The 20,963-nt window shown below is 41.0% G+C and overlaps 1 long non-coding RNA gene across 1 annotated transcript; it reads left to right on the top strand.

Moving 5' to 3' along the window:
• The first annotated feature begins 4,361 nt into the window (after positions 1-4,361).
• LOC115501470 lies at positions 4,362-9,372 on the top strand. The gene is made up of 3 exons (XR_003964803.1): positions 4,362-4,413; positions 9,163-9,166; positions 9,320-9,372. It is a non-coding gene; the product is annotated as an uncharacterized LOC115501470 (long non-coding RNA).
• The last annotated feature ends 11,591 nt before the right edge of the window (positions 9,373-20,963 follow it).

Genomic DNA, 20,963 nt, shown 5'->3' with positions numbered 1-20,963 from the left:
GATTTGTTCATTTTGGCCACTCTGACTGGCGTGAGGTGGTATCTCAGTGTGGTTTTGATTTGTATTTCCCTGATGAGGAGCGACGTTGAGCATCTTTTCATGTGCCTGTTGGCCATCAGGATGTCTTCTTTAGAGGAGTGTCTATTCATGTCTTCTGCCCATTTCTTCACTGGATTATTTGTTTTTCAGGTGTGGAGTTTGGTGAGTTCTGTATAGATTTTGGATACTAGCCCTTTGTCTAATATGTCACTAGCAAATATTTTTTCCCATTCCGTTGGTTGCCTTTTAGTTTTGTTGATTGTTTCCTTTGCAGTGCAGAAACTTTTTATCTTCGTGAGATCCCAATAGTTCATTTTTGCTTTTAATTCCCTTGTTTTTGGGGATGTGTCAAGTAAGAAATTGCTGCAGTGAGGTCAGAGAGGTTTTTTCCTGCTTTCTCCTCTAAGGTTTGATGGTTTTCTGACTCATATATCGGTTCTTTATCCATTTTGAGTTTATTTTTGTGTATGGTGTAAGAAAGTGGTCTAGTTTCATCCTTCTGCATGTTGCTGTCCAGTTCTCCCAGCACCATTTGTTAAAGAGATTTTTTCCATTGGATATTCTTTCCTGCTTTGTCAAAGATTAGTTGGCCATACTTGTGTGGGTCTAGTTCTGGGGTTTCTATTCTATTCCATTGGTCTACGTGTCTGTTTTTGTGCCAATACCATGCTGTCTTGATGACAGCTTTGTAGTAGAGGCTACAGTCTGGGATTGTGATGCCTCCCGCTTTGGTCTTCTTCTTCAAAATTACTTTGGCTATTCAGGGTCTTTTGTGGTTCCAACCAATTTTCGGATTGCTTGTTCTAGCTTCAAGAAGAATGCTGGTGCAGGTCTATTTTTAATTTTCTGAGGAACCTCCACACTGCTTTCCAGAGCGGCTGCACCAATTTGCATTCCCACCAACAGTGCAAGAGGGTTCCCGTTTCTCCACATCCTCTCCAGCATCTATAGTCTCCTGATTTGTTCATTTTGGCCACTCTGACTGGTGTGAGGTGATATCTGAGTGTGGTTTTGATTTGTATTTCCCTGATAAGGAGCGACGTTGAACATCTTTTCATGTGCCTGTTGGCCATCTGGATGTCTTCTTTAGAGAAGTGTCTATTCATGTTTTCTGCCCATTTCTTCACTGGGTCATTTGTTTTTCGGGTGTGGAGTTTGGTGAGCTCTTTATAGATTTTAGATACTAGCCGTTTGTCCGATATGTCATTTGCAAATATCTTTTCCCATTCCGTTGGTTGCCTTTTAGTTTTGTTGGTTGTTTCCTTTGCTGTGCAGAAGCTTTTTATCTTCATAAGGTCCCAGTAATTCACTTTTGCTTTTAATTCCCTTGCCTTTGGGGATGTGTCGAGTAAGAGATTGCTACGGCTGAGGTCAGAGAGTTCTTTTCCTGCTTTCTCCTCTAAGGTTCTGATGGTTTCCTGTCTCACATTTAGGTCCTTTATCCATTTTGAGTTTATTTTTGTAAATGGTGTGAGAAAGTGGTCTAGTTTCAACCTTCTGCATGTTGCTGTCCAGTTCTCCCAGCACCATTTGTTAAAGAGACTGTCTTTTTTCCATTGGATGTTCTTTCCTGCTTTGTCAAAGATGAGTTGGCCATACGTTTGTGGGTCTAGTTCTGGGGTCTCTATTCTATTCCATTGGTCTGTGTGTCTGTTTTTGTGCCAATACCATGCTGTCTTGATGATGACAGCTTTGTAGTAGAGGCTAAAGTCTGGGATTGTGATGCCTCCTGCTTTGGTCTTCTTCTTCAAAATTCCTTTGGCTATTCGGGGTCTTTTGTGGTTCCATATGAATTTTAGGATTGCTTGTTCTAATTTCGAGAAGAATGCTGGTGCAATTTTGATTGGGATTGCATTGAATGTGTAGATAGCTTTGGGTAGTATTGACATTTTGACAATATTTATTTTTCCAATCCATGAGCAGGGAATGTCTTTCCATTTCTTTAAATCTTCTTCAATTACCTTCATAAGCTTTCTATAGTTTTCAGCATACAGGTCTTTTACATCTTTGGTTAGATTTATTCCTAGGTATTTTATGCTTCTTGGTGCAATTGTGAATGGGATCATTTTCTTTATTTGTCTTTCTGTTGCTTCATTGTTAGTGTATAAGAATGCAACTGATTTCTGTACATTGATTTTGTATCCTGCAACTTTGCTAAATTCATGTATCAGTTCTAGCAGACTTTTGGTGGAGTCTATCGGATTTTCCATGTATAATATCATGTCATCTGCAAAAAGCGAAAGCTTGACTTCATCTTTGCCAATTTTGATGCCTTTGATTTCCTTTTGTTGTCTGATTGCTGATGCTAGAACTTCCAGCACTATGTTAAACAACAGCGGTGAGAGTGGGCATCCCTGTCGTGTTCCTGATCTCAGGGAAAAAGCTCTCAGTTTTTCCCCATTGAGGATGATGTTAGCTGTGGGCTTTTCATAAATGGCTTTTATGATCTTTAAGTATGTTCCTTCTATCCCGACTTTCTCAAGGGTTTTTATTAAGAAAGGGTGCTGGATTTTGTCAAAGGCCTTTTCTGCATCAATTGACAGGATCATATGGTTCTTCTCCTTTTTTTTGTTAATGTGATGTATCACGTTGATTGATTTGCGAATGTTGAACCAGCCCTGCATCCCAGGAATGAATCCCACTTGATCATGGTGAATAATTCTTTTTATATGCTGTTGAATTCGATTTGCTAGTATCTTATTGAGAATTTTTGCATCCATATTCATCAGGGATATTGGCCTGTAGTTCTCTTTTTTTACTGGGTCTCTGTCTGGTTTAGGAATCAAAGTAATACTGGCTTCATAGAATGAGTCTGGAAGTTTTCCTTCCCTTTCTATTTCTTGGAATAGCTTGAGAAGGATAGGTATTATCTCTGCTTTAAATGTCTGGTAGAACTCCCCTGGGAAGCCATCTGGTCCTGGACTCTTATTTTTGGGAGATTTTTGATAACCGATTCAATTTCTTCGCTGGTTATGGGTCTGTTCAAGCTTTCTATTTCCTCCTGATTGAGTTTTGGAAGAGTGTGGGTGTTCAGGAATTTGTCCATTTCTTCCAGGTTGTCCAATTTGTTGGCATATAATTTTTCATAGTATTCCCTGATAATTGTTTGTATCTCTGAGGGATTGGTTGTAATAATTCCATTTTCATTCATGATTTTATCTATTTGGGTCATCTCCCTTTTCTTTTTGAGAAGCCTGGCTAGCGGTTTGTCAATTTTGTTTATTTTTTCAAAAAACCAACTCTTGGTTTCGTTGATCTGCTATACAGTTTTTTTAGATTCTATATTGTTTATTTCTGCTCTGATCTTTATTATTTCTCTTCTTCTGCTGGGTTTAGGCTGCCTTTGCTGTTCTGCTTCTGTTTCCTTTAGGTGTGCTGTTAGATTTTGTATTTGGGATTTTTCTTGTTTCTTGAGATAGGCCTGAATTGCAATGTATTTTCCTCTCAGGACTGCCTTCGCTGCGTCCCAAAGCGTTTGGATTGTTGTATTTTCATTTTCGTTTGTTTCCATATATTTTTTGATTTCTTCTCTAATTGCCTGGTTGACCCACTCATTCGTTAGTAGGGTGTTCTTTAACCTCCATGCTTTTGGAGGCTTTCCAGACTTTTTCCTGTGGTTGATTTCAAGCTTCATAGCATTGTGGTCTGAAAGTATGCATGGTATAATTTCAATTCTTGTAAACTTATGAAGGGCTGTTTTGTGACCCAGTATATGATCTATCTTGGAGAATGTTCCATGTGCACTCGAGAAGAAAGTATATTCTGTTGCTTTGGGATGCAGAGTTCTAAATATATCTGTCAAGTCCATCTGATCCAATGTCTCATTCAGGGCCCTTGTTTCTTTATTGACCGTGTGTCTAGATGATCTATCCATTTCTGTAAGTGGGGTGTTAAAGTCCCCTGCAATTACCACATTCTTATCAATAAGGTTGCTTCTGTTTATGAGTAATTGTTTTATATATTTGGGGGCTCCGGTATTCGGCGCATAGACATTTATAATTGTTAGCTCTTCCTGATGGATAGACCCTGTAACTATTCTATAATGTCCTTCTTCATCTCTTGTTACAGCCTTTAATTTAAAGTCTAGTTTGTCTGATATAAGTATGGCTACTCCAGCTTTCTTTTGGCTTCCAGTAGCATGATAAATAGTTCTCCATCCCCTCACTCTGAATCTAAAGGTGTCCTCAGGTCTAAAATGAGTCTCTTGTAGACAGCAAATAGATAGGTCTTGTTTTTTTATCCATTCTGATACCCTATGTCTTTTGGTTGGCGCATTTAATCCATTTACATTCAGTGTTATTATAGAAAGATACGGGTTTAGAGTCATTGTGATGTCTGCATGTTTTATGCTTGTAGTGATGTCTCTGGTACTTTGTCTCACAGGGTCCCCCTTAGGATCTCTTGTAGGGCTGGTTTAGTGGTGACAAATTCCTTCAGTTTTTGTTTGTTTGGGAAGACCTTTATCTCTCCTTCTATTCTAAATGACAGACTTGCTGGATAAAGGATTCTCGGCTGCATATTTTTTCTGTCTAGCACACTGAAGATCTCGTGCCAATCCTTTCTGGCCTGCCAAGTTTCAAAAGAGAGATCAGTCACGAGTCTTATAGGTCTCCCTTTATATGTGAGGGCACGTTTACCCCTTGCTGCTTTCAGAATTTTCTCTTTATCCTTGTATTTTGCCAGTTTCACTATGATATGTCATGCAGAAGATCGATTCAATTTACGTCTGAAGGGAGTTCTCTGTGCCTCTTAGATTTCAATGCCTTTTACCTTCCCCAGTTCAGGGAAGTTCTCAGCTATGATTTCTTCAAGTACCCCTTCAGCACCTTTCCCTCTCTCTTCCTCCTCTGGGATACCAATTATGCGTATATTATTTCTTTTTAGTGTATCACTTAGTTCTCTAATTTTCCCCTCATACTCCTGGATTTTTTATCTCTCTTTTTCTCAGCTTCCTCTTTTTCCATAACTTTATCTTCTAGTTCACCTATTCTCTCCTCTGCCTCTTCCATCCGAGCCGTGGTGGTTTGCATTTTGTTTTGCATTTCCTTTAAAGCGTTTTTCAGCTCCTCGTGACTGTTCCTTAGTCCCTTGATCTCTGTAGCAAGAGATTCTCTGCTGTCCTGTATACTGTTTTCAAGCCCAGCGATTAATTTTATGACTATTATTCTAAATTCACTTTCTGTTATATTATTTAAATCCTTTTTGATCAGCTCATTAGCTGTTGTTATTTCCTGGAGATTCTTCTGAGGGGAATTCTTCCGCTTGGTCATTTTGGATAGTCCCTGGTGTGGTGAGGACCTGCAGGGCACTTCCCCTGTGCTGTGGTGTATAACTGGAGTTGGTGGGCGGGGCCGCAGTCAGTCCTGATGTCTGCCCCCAGCCCACCGCTGGGGCCACAGTCAGACTGGTGTGTGCCTTCTCTTCCCCTCTCCTAGGGGCAGGATTCCCTGTGGGGTGGTGTGGCCCGTCTGGGCTACTTGCACACTGCCAGGCTTGTGATGCTGGGGATCTGGCGTATTAGCTGGGGTGGGTAGGCAAGGTGCATGGCGGCAGGGGGGGCAGGCTTAGCTCGCTTCTCCTTAGGTGATCCACTTCAGGAGGGGCCCTGTGGCAGCCGGAGGGAGTCAGATCCGCTGCCGGAGGTTTGGCTCCGCAGAAGCACAGAGTTGGGTGTTTGCGCGGAGCGAGCAATTTCCCTGGCCGGAACCGGTTCCCTTTGGGATTTTGGCTGGGGGATGGGCGGGGGAGATGGCGCTGGCGAGCGCCTTTGTTCCCCGCCAAACTGAGCTCTGTCGTCCGGGGGCTCCGCAGCTCACCCTCCCTTTGTCCTCCAGCCTTCCCGCTTTCCGAGCAGAGCTGTTAACTTATGACCTCCCAGACGCTAAGTCGCGCTTGCTGTCGGAACACAGTCCGTCAGGCCCCTCCGCTTTTGCAAGCCGGACTCGGGGGCTCTGCTTGGCTGGCGAGCCGCCCCTCCGCCCCGGCTCCCTCCCGCCAGTCCGTGGAGCGCGCACCGCCTCGCCGCCCTTCCTACCCTCTTCCGTGGGCCTCTCGTCTGCACTTGGGTCCGGTGACTCCATTCTGCTAATCCTCTGGCGGTTTTCTGGGTTATTTAGGCAGGTGTAGGTGGAATCTAAGTGATCAGCAGGACGCGCGGTGAGCCCAACGTCCTCCTACGCCGCCATCTTCCTGTCTCCCCCCTGGTCTTCTTCTTTAAAATTACTTTGGCTATTCAGGGACTTTTGTGGTTCCATATGAATTTTAGGATGGCTTGTTCTAGTTTCGAGAAGAATGCTGGTGCAATTTTGATTGGGATTGCATTGAATGTGTAGATAGCTTTGGGTAGTATTGACATTTTGACAGTATTTATTCTTCCAATCCATGAGCAGGGAATGTTTTTCCATTTCTTTAAATCTTCTTCAATTTCCTTCATAAGCTTTCTATAGTTTTCAGCATACAGATCTTTTACATCTTTGGTCAGATTTATTCCTAGGTATTTTACGCTTCTTGGTGCGATTGTGAATGGGATCAGTTTCTTTATTTGTCTTTCTGTTGTTTCATTATTGGTGTATAAGATGCAGCTGATTTCTGTACATTGATTTTGTATCCTGCAACTTTGCTAAATTCATGTAGCAGTTCTAGCAGACCTTTGGTGGAGTGTCGGGTTTTCCATGTATAATATCATGTCATCTGCAAAAAGCGAAAGCTTGACTTCATCTCTGCCAATTTTGATGCCTTTGATTTCCTTTTGTTGTCTTATTTCTGATGCTAGACCTTCCAACACTATGTTAAACAACAGTGGCAAGAGTGGACATCTCTGTCGTGCTCCATATCTCAGGGGGAAAGCTCTCAGTTTTTCCCCATTGAGGATGATATTAGCTGTGGGCTTTTCATAAATGGCTTCTATGAAGTTTCTGTATGTTCCAGCTTTCTCAAGGGATTTTATTAAGAAAGGACGCTGTATTTTGTTAAATGCTTTTTCTGCATCTAGTGACAGTATTATATGGTTCTTATCCTGTCTTTTATTAATGTGATGTATCACGTTGATTGATTTGTGAATGTTGAACTAGCCCTGCAGCCAAGGAGTGAATCCCATTTGATCATGGTGAATAATTCTTTTTATATGCTGTTGAATTCGATTCACTAGTATCTTATTGAGAATTTTTGCTTCCATATTCATCAGGGATATTGGCCTGTGTTTCTCTTTTTTGCTGGGCCTTTGTCTGGTTTGTGAATCAAAGTAATGCTGGCTTCATAAAATGAGTATGGAAGTTTTCCTTCCCTTTCTATTTTTTAGAACAGCTTGAGAAGGATAGGTATTAACTCTGCTTTAAATGTCTGGTAGAGTTCCCCAGGAACAACATCTGGTCCAGGACTCTTATTTGTTGGGAGATTTTTGATAACTGATTCAATTTCTTCACTAGTTATGGGTCTGTTAAAATTTCCTATTTCTTCCTGTTTGAGTTTTGGTAGTGTGTGGGTGTTTAGGAATCTGTCCATTTCTTCCAGGTTGTCCAGTTTGTTGGCATATAATTTCTCACCGTATTCCCTGATAATTGCTTGTATTTCTCAGGAATTGGTTGTGATAAATCCATTTTCATCCATGATTTTATCTATTTGGGTCCTCTCTCTTTTCTTTTGGAGAAGACTGACCAGAGGTGTATCAATTTTGTTTATTTTTTTATTTAAAAAAAATTTTAATGTCTATTTATTTTTGAGAGAGAGAGAGAGAGAGAGAGAGAGAGCACAAGCAGGCTCCAGGCTCTGAGCTGTCAGCACAGAGCCTGATGCAGGGCTTGAACTCATGAACTGTGACATCGTGACCTGAGCTGAAGTCAGAGGCTTAACCGACTGAGCCACCCAGGTGCCCCAATTTTGTTTAGTTTTTCAAAAAAACAACTTTTGGTTTCATTGGTCTGCTCTACTGTTTTTTGTTTTTGTTTTTTGTTTTTTAAATTGTATAGTGTTTATTTTTGCTCTGATCTTCATTATATGCTTTCTTCTGCTGGGTTTGGGGTGTCTTTGCTGCTCTGCTTCCAGTTCCTTTAGGTGTGCTGTTAGATTTTGTATTTGGGATTTTTCTTGTTTCTTGAGATAGGCCTGGATTGCAATGTATTTTCCTCTCAGGACTGCCTTTGCTGCATCCCAAAGGGTTTGGATTGTTGTATTTTCATTTTCATTTGTTTCCATATATTTTTTAATACTTCCCTAATTGCCTGGTTGACCCATTTGTTTCATCGTAGGATGTTATTTAACCTCCATGCTCTTGGAGGTTTTCCAGACTTTTTCCTGTGGTTGATTTCAAGTTTCACAGCATTGTGATCTGAAAGTGTGCATGGTATGATCTCAATTCTTTTATCTTTATGGAGGGCTGGTTTGTGACCCATTATGTGACCTATCTTGGAGAATGTCCATGTCCACTCAAGAAGAAGTATATTCTGCTGCTTTGGGATGCAGAGTTCTAAATATACCTGCCAAGTCCATCTGGTCCAATGTATCATTCAGGGCCCTTGTTTCTTTTTTTTTTTTTTTAACGTTTATTTATTTTTGGGACAGAGAGAGACAGAGCATGAACGGGCGAGGGGCAGAGAGAGAGGGAGACACAGAATCGGAAACAGGCTCCAGGCTCTGAGCCGTCAGCCCAGAGCCCGACACGGGGCTCGAACTCACGGACCGCGAGATCGTGACCTGGCTGAAGTCGGATGCTTAATCGACTGCGCCACCCAGGTGCCCCAGGGCCCTTGTTTCTTTATTGATCCTGTGTCTAGATGATCTATCCATTGTTGTAAGTGGAGTATTAAAGTCCCCTGCAATTACCCCATTCATATCAATAGGGTTGCTGATGTTTGTGATTAATTGTTTTATATATTTGGGGGCTCCCATATTTGGCACATAGACATTGACAATTTTTTAGCTCTTCCTGATGGATAGACTCTATAATTATTATGCCCTTCTTCATCTCTTGTTACAGCCTTTAATTTAAAGTCTAGTTTGTCTGATATAAGTATGGCTACCCCAGTTTCTTGTGACTTCCAGTGGCTTGATAGATAGTTCTCCATCCCCTCACTTTAAGTCTGAAGGTGTCCTCAGGTCTACAATGAATCTCTTGTAGACAGCAAATAGGTGGGTCTTATTTTTTATATCTATTCTGATACCCTATGTCTTTTGGTTGGAGTATTTAGTCCATTGATATTCAGTGTTATTATGAAAGATATGGGTTTAGAATCATTGTGTTAACTGTGCCTTTCATGCTTGTAGTGTTGTCACTGGTACCTTGTAGTCCTTGCAACATTTCACTCACATAGTCCCCCTTAGGATCTCTTGTAGGGCTGGTTTAGTGGTGATGAATTCCTTCAATTTTTGTTTGGGAAAACCTTTATTCTCCTTCTATTCTGAGTGACAGGCTTGCTGGATAAAGGATTGTTGGCTACTTATTTTTCCTTTTCATCACATTGAAGATTTCCTGCCATTTTTATGGCCTGCCAACTTTCAGTAGATAGGTCTGCTACTACCCGTATGTGTATATGTTTGTATTTAAGGCCCGTTTATCCCTAGATGTTTTCAGAATTCTCTCTTTATCCTTGTATTTTGCCAGTTTCACTATGATATGTCATGTAGAATATGAATTCAAGTTACGTTTGAAGGGAGTTCTCTGTGCTTTTGGACTTGAATGTCTGTTTCCTTGCCCAGATTGGGGAAGTTCTCAGCTATGATTTGTTTAAGTACACCTTCAGCCCCTTTTCTCTTTCTCTTCTTCTGGAATTTCTGTGCTACAGATAGTGTTCCGTTTGATTGCATCACTTAGTTCTCTAATTCTCCCCTCTTGATCCTGGATTTTTTATCTCTCTTTTTCTCAGCTTCCTCTTTATCCATAAGTTTATATTCTAATTCACCTATTCTCCCTTCTTCTTCTTCTTCTTCTTCTTCTTCTTCTTCTTCAATCCATGCTGTGGCCACCTCCATTTTATTTTGTACCTCATTTGTAGCATTTTTTAATTCATCATAACTATTTTTTAGTTCCTTGATCTGGGAAGTAATAGATTTTCTGCTGTCTTCTATGCCTTTTTCAAGCCCAGCAATTAATCTTATGACTATTATTCTAAATTCTTGTTCATTTGTATTGCTTACATCTGTTTTGATCAATTCTTTAGCTGTCACTTCTTCTTGGAATTTCTTTTCTGGGTAATTCTTCCATTTTGTCATTTTGTCTAGTTTTCTGTTGCTTATGAGTTTTAAATGCTTGTTATGTGCTCTGCACCTTTCAGCACTGCTATATTAAAGGGAGGTCATATTATGTCCAGGGCCTGGCCCTTCAGGAGGTGTTTTTTTTTGAGAGTGTTATTTGCTCTCTGTTGTGACTTTATTTCTCTACTCATAGTGATGTTTTGGGCCTTCCACCAGGTGTGCTTTGATTTGTTCCTTGAAGCAGCCCTGGAAAAGAAAACAGATAAAAAAACAGGAAACAAAGACACGCAAACACACAGACAAAACAGACAACACACACACACACACACACACACACACACAAAGTCCAAAAGGAAAAACCAGTCCAAAAGGAGAAACACCAGCTACAATAAAGAACAGGGTGGGGGCAGTGCTGATGGAAGACCACATACAGAGAAATGACAGGGGCAGGGACAAAGAGAGAATAAACATTGACCAGGCAGAGAGACTAAATAGCTTAATCCAGAGAGAGAGAAAGGAAAATAAAAAAGGATGTGGCAACAGAAAAACAAAGATTGTTACCCAGGCAGAGAAACTATATGGCTTGATTATTCCAGAGAGAGAAAGGAAAGTACAGAAGGAGATGTAGAACATGTATCAAGGGAATGGATTAAATATTTCTGCCTAAATAAGCCAACAACCAGAGTAACCATCCTAGAGGGGGGAAAAGATAGGAAGGGAGAATATGTGTAAATAACAAGAATTGTCCTGGAATTAATCCGGGCTATACAGCATCACTGGTCTGGATGATGGAGCTGTCTGGTTGCACAGCATCTATCTGGCTCATGCAGATACGCAGTTACCCAGTGAAGAAGGGCGTGGTTTGGTGTAGGCTGGTCCCACCTTCATAGTGGGCCCAGGGACCAATCCCTGAGGCCCCACCTTGGTGGTGGTGGTGGAGAAAAATGGTGATTCCCCAGTCTCTTCTCCATGAACCCAGTGGACTCCATTTGAGTTGTTCTCACTCTTCTGAGAGTGCAGACAGGGTGGTCCTTCTCGTTCCACTGACTCCCCTGACCTGGCGCTTGGCTAGGATTCAAAGTCCTGCTCCATGCACTGTGGCACTGGGGACGTGCCTCTCTGTGCTGCTTGATATGCGGTCCTGGCTGGCTTTGTCAGTGTGGCAGCACTCCAGGGAAGGGACTGCTTTCTCCTACTGTGGACTGCACCCCTGACCTACCACCAAACTGGGGGCTGGCTCTCCTCCTCCTCAGGTGCACGAATGGGGCAGCTGGCCCCAGTCGGAAGAAAGCCCTTCAGTCAGAGATGGGATCCCTCTCAGTCCCAGTTGAGGTTTATCTCTTGTTCAGATACAGTCGTATGCTTCCCAAGCCACCCTTTCTCTTCCTTTGTCTCTACACAAAAGGGGATCCCTCCTCTCATGCCTATGTGACCCATTTTATCTTCCTCAATTCACAATCACCCACCTATAGCCCTTCAAAGATGTCCTGGTGTCTCCCTTTTAGACTCAGTCTCTTTTCCTCCTAGACTCTTGGGGTTCAAAGTCCTTTGGCTTCAACACTTCTTTGTTTGAGAGACATGGGAAGTACAGATCACTCTACTTCTCCACCATGTTGGCTTTCCTCTTTCTCTCCTCTTTTCTTTTTGATAAGTCTGGCTATAGGTTTGTCAGTTTGTTAATTTTTTCAAAATTCAAAGTCTTCTCAAAATTCAAAATTTTCAAAATTGGTTTTATTGGTCTGCTTTATTATTTTTTAGTTTCTATATCATTTATATCATCCCTAATCTTTATTATTTCCTTTCTTCTGTTGCCTTTAGGCTTTGTTTGTTGTTCTTTTTCTAGCTCTTGTAGGTGTAACATTAGGTTATTTATTTGAGATTTTTCTTGCTTCTTAAGGTAGACCAGTATTGCTATGTATTTCCCTTTTAGGACCACTTTTGCTGCATCCTAAAGGTTTTGGAATATTGCATTTTAATTTTCATTTGTTTCCATGTACTTTATTTTATTGCTTCTTTGATTTCCTGGTTGACACATTCATTGTTTAGTAGGATGTTCTTTACCCTCCATGTATTTGTGGTCTTTCCAGATATTTTCTTGTGATTGACTTCTAGTTTCATAGGGTTGTGGCCATAAAAGAAGGGTTGGGGAAATGGGTGGGAGGGGCATTGAGGAGGGCACTTGTTGGGATGAGCACTGGGTGTTGTATGTAAGCGATGAATCTTGGGAATCTATTCCCAAGGCCAAGAGCACACTGCATACACTGTATGTTAACTAACTTGATAATAAATTACATTAAAAAAAAAGAAATATGGTTTCAAAGATTTTAATCTTCTTGAATTTGTTGCAGCTTGTTTTGTGGGCTAATATATGATTTATTCTGGAGAATGTTCCATATGCATTGGAAAAGAATGTGTATTCTGCTGTTTTAGGATGAAATATTCTGAACATATCTGTTAAGTCCACCTAGTCCAGTGTGTCATTCAAAGGCATTGTTTCCTTGTTGATTTTCTGCTTAGATGATCTGTCTATTGATGTAAGTTGGTGTTAAAGTCCCCTACTATTATTGTATTACTATTGATTTGTTCCTTTATGTCTTTTATTAATTGTTTTATATATTTTGGTGCTTCCATATTAGGTGCATCAATACTTAGAATTGTTATATCCTTTTGTTGCATTTTCCCCTTTATGATGGTATAGTGCCCTTCTTCTAAAAACATTTTTTTATGTTTATTTATTTTTGAGAGAGATAGAGAGAACACACAAGTGCAGGAGGGGCAGAGAGAGAGGGAGACACAATCAAAAGCAGGCTCCAGGCTCTGAGCTGTCAGCACAAAGGCTGATGCGAGGCTCAAACCCATGAACCATGATATCATGACCTGAACCAAAGTCGGACACTTAACTGACTGAGACACCCAGGAGCCCCTATAATGCCCTTCTTTATCTTTTGTTACAATCTTTGTTTTAAAATCTAGGGCGTGTGGGTGGCTCAGTCGGTTGGTCATCCGACTTTGGCTCAGGTCATGATCTCACCATCCATGATTTTGAGCCCTGTGTTGGGCTCTGTGCCAACAGCTCAGAGCCTGGAGCCTGATTTAGTTTCTGTGTCTCCCTCTTCTCTCTGCCCCTCCCCCCAATCACGCTCTGTCTCTGTCTCTCTCTCTCAAAAAAAATTAAAAAAACAAAAAATAAAAATTAAGCCTAGTTTTCTTGATATAAGTATTGCTACTCCAGCTTCTTTTTTTTTTTTTTGAATTCACATGTGTAATTTTATTTTATTTTATTTTATTTTTTTTTTAAATTAACAAACTGATTTTTATTTAGGCATTGCAATCTTGGATTCATTATATAATATTCTTTTAAGTACAAAAGGCAGATTACTCGGTTATCCTTCAAAAACATAGGGTGATATGAAATGGAGATTTCTGCCACTTCTTTTTTTTTTTTTTTATGAAATTTATTGACAAATTGGTTTCCATACAACACCCAGTGCTCATCCCAAAAGGTGCCCTCCTCAATACCCATTACCCACCCTCCCCTCCCTCCCACCCCCCATCAACCCTCAGGTTGTTCTCAGTTTTTAACAGTCTCTTATGCTTTGGCTCTCTCCCACTCTAACCTCTTTTTTTTTTTCCTTCCCACCCCCATGGGTTTCTGTTAAGTTTCTCAAGATCCACATAAGAGTGAAACCATATGGTATCTGTCTTTCTCTGTGTGGCTTATTTCACTTACCATCACACTCTCCAGTTCCATCCATGTTTCTATAAAAGGCCATATTTCATTCTTTCTCATTGCCACGTAGTACTCCATTGTGTATATAAACCACAATTTCTTCATCCATTCATCAGTTGATGGACATTTAGGCTCTTTCCACAATTTGGCTATTGTTGAGAGTGCTGCTATAAACATTGGGGTACAGGTGCCCCTATGCATCAGTACTCCTGCATCCCTTGGATAAATTCCTAGCAGTGCTATTGCTGGGTTATAGGGTAGGTCTATTTTTAATTTTCTGAGGAACCTCCACACTGTGTTCCAGAGCGACTGCACCAGTTTGCATTCCCACCAACAGTGCAAGAGGGTTCCCATTTCTCCACATCCTCTCCAGCATCTATAGTCTCCTGATTTGTTCATTTTGGCCACTCTGACTGGTGTGAGGTGATACCTGAGTGTGGTTTTGATTTGTATTTCCCTGATAAGGAGCGACGCTGAACATCTTTTCATGTGCCTGTTGGCCATCCGGATGTCTTCTTTAGAGAAGTGTCTATTCATGTTTTCTGCCCATTTCTTCACTGGGTTATTAGTTTTTCGGGTGTGGAGTTGGGTGAGCTCTTTATAGATTTTGGATACTAGCCCTTTGTCCGATATGTCATTTGCAAATATCTTTTCCCATTCCGTTGGTTGCCTTTTAGTTTTGTCGGTTGTTTCCTTTGCTGTGCAGAAGCTTTTTATCTTCATAAGGTCCCAGTAATTCATTTTTGCTTTTAATTCCCTTGCCTTTGGAGATGTGCCCAGTAAGAGATTGCTACGGCTGAGGTCAGAGAGTTCTTTTCCTGCTTTCTCCTCTAGGGTTTTGATGGTTTCCTGTCTCACATTCAGGTCCTTCATCCATTTTGAGTTTATTTTTGTGAATGGTGTGAGAAAGTGGTCTAGTTTCAACCTTCTGCATGTTGCTGTCCAGTTATCCCAGCACCATTTGTTAAAGAGACTGTCTTTTTTCCATTGGATGTTCTTTCCTGCTTTGTCAAAGATGAGTTGGCCATACATTTGTGGGTCTAGTTCTGGGGTTTCTATTCTATTCCATTGGTCTATGTGTCTGTTTTTGTGCCAATACCATGCTGTCTTGATGATTACAGCTTTGTAGTAGAGGCTAAAGTCTGGGATTGTGATGCCTCCTGCTTTGGTCTTCTTCTTCAAAATTCCTTTGGCTATTCGGGGCCTTTTGTGGTTCCATATGAATTTTAGGATTGCTTGTTCTAGTTTCGAGAAGAATGCTGGTGCAATTTTGATTGGGATTGCATTGAATGTGTAGATAGCTTTGGGTAGTATTCATATTTTGACAGTATTTATTTTTCCAATCCATGAGCAGGGAATGTCTTTCCATTTCTTTATATCTTCTTCAACTACCTTCATAAGCTTTCTATAGTTTTCAGCATACAGGTCTTTTACATCTTTGGTTAGATTTATTCCTAGGTATTTTATGCTTCTTGGTGCAATTGTGAATGGGATCAGTTTCTTTATTTGTCTTTCTGTTGCTTCATTGTTAGTGTATAAGAATGCAACTGATTTCTGTACATTGATTTTGTATCCTGCAACTTTGCTAAATTCATGTATCAGTTCTAGCAGACTTTTGGTGGAGTCTATCGGATTTTCCATGTATAATATCATGTCATCTGCAAAAAGCGAAAGCTTGACTTCATCTTTGCCAATTTTGATGCCTTTGATTTCCTTTTGTTGTCTGATTGCTGATGCTAGAACTTCCAGCACTATGTTAAACAACAGCGGTGAGAGTGGGCATCCCTGTCGTGTTCCTGATCTCAGGGAAAAAGCTCTCAGTTTTTCCCCATTGAGGATGATGTTAGCTGTGGGCTTTTCATAAATGGCTTTTATGATCTTTAAGTATGTTCCTTCTATCCCGACTTTCTCAAGGGTTTTTATTAAGAAAGGGTGCTGGATTTTGTCAAAGGCCTTTTCTGCATCAATTGACAGGATCATATGGTTCTTCTCCTTTTTTTTGTTAATGTGATGTATCACGTTGATTGATTTGCGAATGTTGAACCAGCCCTGCATCCCAGGAATGAATCCCACTTGATCATGGTGAATAATTCTGTTTATATGCTGTTGAATTCGATTTGCTAGTATCTTTTGGAGATTTTTTGCATCCATATTCATCAGGGATACTGGCCTGTAGTTCTCTTTTTTTACTGGGTCTCTGTCTGGTTTAGGAATCAAAGTAATACTGGCTTCATAGAATGAGTCTGGAAGTTATCCTTCCCTTTCTATTTCTTGGAATAGCTTGAGAAGGATAGGTATTATCTCTGCTTTAAACGTCTGGTAGAACTCCCCTGGGAAGCCATCTGGTCCTGGACTCTTATTTTTGGGAGATTTTTGATAACTGATTCAATTTCTTCGCTGGTTATGGGTCTGTTCAAGCTTTCTATTTCCTCCTGATTGAGTTTTGGAAGAGTGTGGGTGTTTAGGAATTTGTCCATTTCTTCCAGGTTGTCCAATATTTCTTCCAGGTTGGCATATAATTTTTAATAGTATTCTCTGATAATTGTTTGTATCTCTGAGGGATTCGTTGTAATAATTCCATTTTCATTCATGATTTTATCTATTTGGGTCATCTCCCTTTCCTTTTGAGAAGCCTGGATAGAGGTTTGTCAATTTTGTTTATTTTTTCAAAAAACCAGCTCTTGGTTTCATTGATCTGCTCTACAGTTTTTTTAGATTCTATATTGTTTATTTCTGCTCTGATCTTTATTATTTCTCTTCTTCTGCTGGGTTTAGGCTGCCTTTGCTGTTCTGCTTCTGTTTCCTTTAGGTGTGCTGTTAGATTTTGTATTTGGGATTTTTCTTGTTTCTTGAGATAGGCCTGGATTGCGATGTATTTTCCTCTCAGGACTGCCTTCGCTGCATCCCAAAGTGTCTGGATTGTTGTATTTTCTTTTTTGTTTGTTTCCATATATTTTTAAATTTCTTCTCTAATTGCCTGGTTGACCCACTCATTCTTTAGTAGGGTGTTCTTTAACATCCATGCTTTTGGAGGTTTGACAGACTTTTCCCTGTGGTTGATTTCAAGCTTCACAGCATTGTGGTCTGAAAGTATGCATGGTATAATTTCAATTCTTGTAAACTTATGAAGCGCTGTTTTGTGACCCAGTATATGATCTATCTTGCAGAATGTTCCATGTGCACTCAAGAAGAAAGTATATTCTGTTGCTTTGGGATGCAGAGTTCTAAATATATCTGTCAAGTCCATCTGATCCAATGTATCATTCAGGGCCCTTGTTTCTTTATTGACTGTGTGTCTAGATGACCTATCCATTTCTGTAAGTGGAGTGTTAAAGTTCCCTGCAATTACCACATTCTTATCAATAAGGTTGCCTATGTTTGTCCGCAATTGTTTTATATATTTGGGGGCTCCCGTATTTGTCGCATAGACATTGGTAATTGTTAGCTCTTCCTGATGGATAGACCCTGTAATTATTATATAATTCCCTTCTTCATCTCTTGTTACAGCCTTTAATTTAAAGTCTAGTTTGTCTGATATAAGTATGGCTACTCCAGCTATCTTTTGGCTTCCAGTAGCATGATAAATAGTTCTCCATCCCCTCACTCTCAATCTGAAGGTGTCCTCAGGTCTAAAATGAGTGTCTTGTAGACAGCAAATAGATGGGTCTTGTTTTTTTATCCATTCTGATACCCTATGTCTTTTGGTTGGCGCATTTAATCCATTTACCTTCAATGTTATTATAGAAAGATACAGGTTTAGAGTCATTGTGATGTCTGTATGTTTTATGCTTGTAGTGATGTCTCTGGTACTTTGTCTCACAGGATCCCCCTTCGGATCTCTTGTAGGGCTGGTTTAGTGGTGACAAATTCCTTCAGTTTTTGTTTGTTTGGGAAGACCTTTATCTCTCCTTCTATTCTAAATGACAGACTTGCTGGATAAAGGATTCTTGGCTATTTATTTTTTCTGTTTAGCACACTGAAGATCTCGTGCCAATCCTTTCTGGCCTGCCAAGTTTCAAAAGAGAGATCAGTCACGAGTCTTATAGGTCTCCCTTTATATGTGAGGGCACGTTTATCCCTTGATGCTTTCAGAATTTTCTCTTTATCCTTGTATTTTGCCAATTTCACTATGATATGTCGTGCAGAAGATCGATTCAAGTTACGTCTGAAGGGAGTTCTCTGTGCCTCTTGGATTTCAATGCCTTTTTCCTTCCCCAGTTCAGGGAAGTTCTCAGCTATTATTTCTTCAAGTACCCCTTCAGCACCTTTCCCTCTCTCTTCCTCCTCTGGGATACCAATTATGCGTATATTATTTCTTTTTAGTGTATCACTTAGTTCTCTAATTTTCCCCTCATACTCCTGGATTTTTTTATCTCTCTTTTTCTCAGCTTCCTCTTTTTCCATAACTTTATCTTCTAGTTCAACTATTCTCTCCTCTGCCTCTTCAATCTGAGCCGTGGTGGTTTCCATTTTGTTTTGCGTTTCGTTTAAAGCGTTTTTCAGCTCCTCGTGACTGTTCCTTAGTCCCTTGATCTCTGTAGCAAGAGATTCTCTGCTGTCCTCTATACTGTTTTCAAGCCCAGCGATTAATTTTATGACTATTATTCTAAATTCACTTTCTGTTATATTATTTAAATCCTTTTTGATCAGTTCATTAGCTGTTGTTATTTCCTGGAAATTCTTCTGAGGGGAATTCTTCCGTTTGGTCATTTTGGATAGTCCCTGGTGTGGTGCGGACCTGCAGGGCACTTCCCCTGTGCTGTGGTGTATAATTGGATTTGGTGGGTGGGGCCGCAGTCAGTCCTGATGTCTGCCCCCAGCCCACCACTGGGGCCACAGTCAGACTGGTGTGTGCCTTCTTTTCCCCTCTCCTAGGGGCGGGATTCACTGTGGGGTGGCATGGCCCATCTGGGCTACTTGCACACTGCCAGGCTTGTGGTGCTGGGGATCTGGTGTATTAGCTGGGGTGGGTAGGCAAGGTGCACGGTGGGCAGGAGGGGCAGGCTTAGCTCGCTTCTCCTTAGGTGATCCACTTCAGGAGGGGCCCTGTGGCAGCTGGAGGGAGTCAGATCTGCTGCCAGAGGGGTGGCTCCACAGAAGCACAGAGTTGGGTGTTTGCGCGGAGCGATCAAGTTCCCTGGCAGGAACTGTTTCCCTTTGGGATTTTGGCTAGGGGATGGGCGAGGGAGATGGCACTGGCGAGTGCCTTTGTTCCCCACCAAACTGAGCTCTGTCGTCCAGGGGGTCAGCAGCTCTCCCTCCCTTTGTCCTCCACCTTCCCACTTTCCGAGCAGAGCTGTTAACTTATGACCTCCCAGACACTAAGTCGCACTTGCTGTTGGAACACAGTCCGTCCGGTCCCTCTGCTTTTGCCAGCCAGACTCAGGGGGCTCTGCTTGGCCAGCAGGCTGCCCCTCCGCCCGGCTCCCTCGCGCCAGTCCGTGCAGCGCGCACCGCCTCGCTGCCCTTCCTACCCTCTTCCGTGGGCCTCTCGTCTGCGCTTGGCTCCGGAGACTCCGTTCTGCTAATCCTCTGGCGGTTTTCTGGGTTATTTAGGCAGGTGTAGGTGGAATCTAAGTGATCAGCAGGACGCGCAGTGAGCCCAGCATCCTCCTATGCCACCATCTTCCCAGTCATCTCTGGTCTTTTTTTTTAATCCATTATGATACCCCATACCTTTTGATTGGAACACAAATCACATGGACTAAAGTCCACTTACACTCAGAAATTATTGATAGATATGTATTTATTGCCAATTTTTGCTTGTTTTGTCATTGTTTCTGGAGATTTTCTCTGATCCTTTCTTGTCATTGTCACTTTTGTTCTCTCCTTTGCACTCAAAGTGTCCTTCATAATAATTCTTTCAGCCTGTTTCAGTGGTCACAAACTCCTAGCCTTTGTTTGTCTGGGAAACTCTTTATCTCTCCTCTATTCTGAATGATAGCCTTGTTGGATAGAGTATTCTTGACTGCAGATATTCCTGTTCAGGACTTTGAATATATAATGCCACTCACTTCTGGCTTACCAAGTTTGTTTTGAGAAATCTTCAGCTAGACTTGTGGGTTTTCCCTTGTAATTTCAGGATTTCTTTTGTTCTGCTGCTTTTAAGATTTTTTCTGTGTCACTATATTTTGCAAATTTAGATACAATATGCTTTGGTTTGGGCTGCTTTTGTTGAATTTGATGGGAGTTCTCTGTGCCTCCTGGATTTGCATTTCCGTTTCCATCTCCAAGTTATGGAATTTTTCAACTATTATTTATTCAAATAAATATTCTACCCCTTTTTCCCTGTCTTCTTCTGGCACTCTTATAACATGAAGGTTATTGTGTTTAATGGAGTCACTGAGTTCCCTAAGTCTGTATTTGTGTTGCATAATTTTTTTTTCTTTTTTTTTTGTTCAGCTTTGTTACTTTCCATTATTTTGTCTTTCTTTTTTTTTATATATGAAATTTATTGACAAATTGGTTTCCATACAACACCCAGTGCTCATCCCAAAAGGTGCCCTCCTCAATACCCATCACCCACCCTCCCCTCCCTCCCACCCCCCATCAACCCTCAGTTTGTTCTCAGTTTTTAACAGTCTCTTATGCTTTGGCTCTCTCCCACTCTAACCTCTTTTTTTTTCCCTTCCCCTCCCCCATGGGTTCCTGTTAAGTTTCTCAGGATCCACATAAGAGTGAAACCATATGGTATCTGTCTTTCTCTGTATGGCTTATTTCACTTAGCATTACACTCTCCAGTTCCATCCACGTTGCTACAAAAGGCCATATTTCATTTTTTCTCATTGCCACATAGTATTCCATTGTGTATATATACCACAATTTCTTTATCCATTCATCAGTTGATGGACATTTAGGCTCTTTCCATAATTTGGCTATTGTTGACAGTGCTGCTATGAACATTGGGGTACAAGTGCCCCTATGCATCAGTACTCCTGTATCCCTTGGATAAATTCCTAGCAGTGCTATTGCTGGGTCATAGGGTAGGTCTATTTTTAATTTTCTGAGG

The sequence above is a fragment of the Lynx canadensis genome, chromosome A1 (genome assembly GCF_007474595.2).
Source record: "Lynx canadensis isolate LIC74 chromosome A1, mLynCan4.pri.v2, whole genome shotgun sequence".
Lineage (NCBI taxonomy): Eukaryota > Metazoa > Chordata > Mammalia > Carnivora > Felidae > Lynx > Lynx canadensis.
The sequence above is the reverse complement of the archived record's forward strand: the minus strand, read 5'-3'. Positions and strand labels throughout refer to the sequence as shown.